The sequence below is a fragment of the Triplophysa dalaica genome, chromosome 5 (assembly GCF_015846415.1).
Source record: "Triplophysa dalaica isolate WHDGS20190420 chromosome 5, ASM1584641v1, whole genome shotgun sequence".
Lineage (NCBI taxonomy): Eukaryota > Metazoa > Chordata > Actinopteri > Cypriniformes > Nemacheilidae > Triplophysa > Triplophysa dalaica.
The window spans coordinates 20,371,557-20,375,884 of record NC_079546.1 but is presented as its reverse complement, the minus strand read 5'-3'; the positions used below and the strand labels follow the sequence as shown (position 1 = coordinate 20,375,884).

The window sequence follows — 4,328 nt, the reverse complement described above, 5'->3', positions numbered from 1 at the left end:
AGGAAATGAAATATGAAACAAGACTTCCTAGAGAAATATCCAAATGATGTGAGGTGCTGAAGATCAGATGTAATATAATGACATATAAACACAGAGAGAGAGAGAAACAGCAGCAGATTCAGGAGAGAAACACACAAGAGATGAAAATTAAGAACTATTTACATTCTCATTTCTATTTATATTATCCTTTTGATGTGACTCTGTTTTATAAACATTGTGATCGTTTTAACACTTAGAGATATTTATAAAACATAACAGACACAGTGTTATAACCTTTATATCACATGTACTTGATACATATTATATTATAGTTTAAACAAGTAACATTTTGTGAATTCTTTTATTATTTATTTATTGTGGTTACCAATTTTTTTACATTTAATGTTTTCAATGTGTTTCTTCCTCAGAAATGGCTCAGATTCTATATTTCAGTCTTCTTGTCATTGGTGAGTTTGTGTTTCTGCTTTTATGTTTGATTTATGTGAATAGATTCTGTGTTTTTAATAAAGACTCAAACTCTCTCTTTCAGCTCTCTGTTCATTATCTGAAGGCATTCAGCGCCGCTATCACTATATAAACATTAATAAGACCTGGACTGAAGCTCAGAGATACTGCAGAGAGAAATACACAGATCTGGCCACAGTCAACAACATCAATGACATGAACGAGCTGAAGGAGACTGTGAATAACAATCTGGAGTTTGTCTGGATTGGACTGAAGAGAACAGATGAATGGAAGTGGTCTCTGGGTGATCCTGTGAAATATCTGAACTGGGAAACTCAACCATCAACTGACACAAATAATTGTGCTGTTATGAGAAATGGAAAATGGCATCAGCAGAAGTGTATTGATAAGCTGGGATTCATCTGCTACAATGGTGAGTGACAGCAAACCTTCACTTCACAAAACATGATCATAAGACAACAATAATAAACATCACAGTTAAGAAACAGAACACATGTGGGTCAGATGAACAGGTTGGAGCTGAACTCTACAGGATTGGACACTTCTGATTTAAACAAATACACAAAGACAGTCAATGTAACACAATAGCATCATTACATCTGATTCACTTCTCATCTCTGACTTCAGGTGTTTCAAAGGATTTCATTATCTGTGATTCACAGACTTTTCTTCTCAGCTGTGGTGAGTTCTCTGAGGTTCATCATTTACATGTTCACTGATTTAAAGGCCACATAACATGATGAGAAAATAAAGATTTGTCAAACACAATTGTCTGTAATGTGACTTTTTATCAACAGATCAGGGAACTATTAAAGTCCTTTCAGCCAATTATGGGCGTACAGACCGACAGACCTGCTCTACTGGAAGACCAGATAACCAGATCTCAAATGTTCAGTGCAGTCTGAACACATCTCTAACGGTGGCCACTCGGTGAGAACAGAAAACATTATTAAAGAGTTATCAGATATTATCAGATCATCTTTATATATTTTTTCTGTTTTTTGTATTTATTGTCACAGATGTGATGGAGAAACTAATTGTTCTATGGTTGTGAACAATGCACTTTTCACTGATCCTTGTGATGGAACTTACAAATACCTGAATGTGTCTTATGAGTGTGTTGAAGCACCACCAAGTGAGTTTTACACCCAACTGACACCAAACCTTATAAAACACTATACAAGAGTAAAGTTTAAGTGTATTTAAGTGTTATTTATTTATTTAGTAAGTATATCATTAACAGTCTGCTAGTAGTGAACCTGTAGGTGTATTATTTTAATACTGCTGGGGACTAAACTGACCTCTTCTAGTTTATGAAAGTAGACTTTTAAGTGTAGTCTAAGTTTAAGTCTGGGGTTTTAACTTCAGTCCTCGGGTCTCCCCGCACAGAATCATTTAGATGTCTCCCTATTGAACACATGAACGAGTGAATAAGTCAAATCAGATTCAGTCAATGAGATAATGAAGTGAAGATTGAGTCATTCACAATTACTGAAGAAAACATGAACAATAGGAAGAAATACCCTCATCGTGTTTAGTGTTTCCTTCAGCACAGCAAAGTCCCTGGTGTAAAAATGTACAGCATGGTGTATATATGAATCCATCACTACGGGTGTACAAATTTACACTGAAGAAGAGTCTTTCTGGTGTGAAAGGATAATTTATTCATGCAGTTAATGAATCAATTGAGTTGACTTTACAAGTGATAATTGATCTTTAGTGATGACACCTGCTGTTCATGATCAGAGTCCACTGAAGAAGTGAACAGGAACAGGAAAAAAAGACTCTAGCCACACAGATTCATGTCATATAAATACACAATCAGATATTCTAATAAAACACAGTGGACCTCTTGACTCTTGTTCTCTTATATTAATGTGTTTGTTGGTTAGTTGTGATTGTTTGTTTTATTGTAAATGGAGTCAGTTTGTGTTGATGATACACTGGAAGTAGTGTGCTGTTTTCATCACTGTTTGTAACCTGTGACATCACTCCTTTTTCTTCAACAGACAGCAGTAAATCATACATCATTAATACTTCTAATACAACATGGAGTGAAGCTCAGAGTTTCTGCAGACACTATCATACTGATCTGATCAGTGTGAGGAACCAGACTGACCATCAACTGATCCACAACATCATTAATGATCCTCACACATCTGTCTGGATTGGTCTGTTCAGAGACTGGTGGGAGTGGTCAGATAACACTGACTCCGCCTTCAGATACTGGGACTCTGATCAACCTAATAATACTGGTACTGATTGTACAGTGACCAAAGTGAATAATGAGGGGAAATGGCATGATGTATCTTGCAGTAACTCTCACACTTTTGTGTGTCATGAAGGTGAGTTAATAAAAGTCAATGTGTGTGTTTGACGACAGAAGTTTCTTCATGATGAAACTGATCTCAGTTCAGTCTCAGTGTTTGTGTTTTGTTCTCATGTTCAGTTGTTTGTGTTTATTGTGTGTTCAGATGAGCTGATATTGATCCAGAAGAATCTGAGCTGGACTGAAGCTGTGAGATACTGCAGAGAGAATCATGTGGATCTGGTTTCAGTTGATTCAGAGAAGATTCAGCTCATGGTGACTGAAGTTCTTCATCTGGACTGCTGAGGTGTGGATGGGGTTACACTATTACTGTCTCATGAATCTCTGGATCTGGGTACGAGGAGAGGTCGTCTGCTATCAGAATTGGGCTCCAGGGGTTCAGATTCAACTGAATGACTGCAGCGGTGAACACAGAGCTGGAGCGGTTCAGTCTGGAGGAGATCATAAGTGGATCAGCCTTCCTCGATCTCAAGAACTCAACTTCATCTGCACCAGAAATAAAGAAAATTAAATCATGTGTGTCTGTCACTTTCTGTGATGTAGATCACTTCAGATGATGTAAACAACGCTGGTCCAGAAGAACTTCCAGTCTCAGTTTTTTAACACAACAAACAGAACATTTATAATCAATAAACCAAAATGTTAAACTAATATCTTTAAGATTTAAATGTGTATATAAGATTTATAAAGAGATAAATAAAAATGAAAAAATGAATGTCTCTGGACCAGTGTTTACATTACTGACATTTATTTGTGGATGTCAAGAGGATGACATGAGTTTAATAACAGATGATAGTGATGTGTGTGTTTACTGCTTTAGGTCTTTCAGCTCATTGTGTTATTTTAGCACTTTCTCATATTTATAAATGTCTGCTTGATCTCTGACACAGAATATTCTGGATGTGAAAAGAAATCTGGTGAAGGGGACTTTTATTCTGTATGTATTTAAATCAGTTAGAATAAACTCCTGACGTTCAACTTGATTCTATAATCGTAACAGTTTTTATGTTTATGAAACTTTCTAGATACTGTCTACATAAATGTAGCAAAATAGACTGGAATTATCTGAAATAATTTGGTTTTATACACATTTATAAATGCAGAAAAGAAAACATTTAGCCTTCATAGAAACAGAAACAACTCAGTGAACTGAACATTGTATCATGCAGTCAAAAAAGAAACCACAACAAACTTTAAAAATACATTTATTGAATATAGTTTTAAAGGAAATCACATGTTTAGTTGTTTTATTCAGTAGAGTTTATCATCCAAGTGTGTGTGATCTCAAGCAGGAACTAAAAACTGTAAATCCCTGACCCCAGGTGGCCAAACAAGACAATAGTCGTGTGTTTGTTTTCTAGTAACATGTCAACTGAATAAAGTTAAATAAGACACTTATGTATGCATGCTTTCTAACTTATGTTTGATTGTGAAGTTTTAGCAAATTTCAGAATAAAATGGAAAGACTTACAGAGTTACTGTAATGAATGTTCAGGGCGAGTCGGATCCTTTTTCAATTCTCTCTTTAATGTTA

The 4,328-nt window shown here is 35.5% G+C and overlaps 1 pseudogene; it reads left to right on the top strand.

Moving 5' to 3' along the window:
- The first annotated feature begins 306 nt into the window (after positions 1-306).
- On the top strand, positions 307-3,645 carry LOC130420951 (C-type mannose receptor 2-like; annotated as a pseudogene).
- The last annotated feature ends 683 nt before the right edge of the window (positions 3,646-4,328 follow it).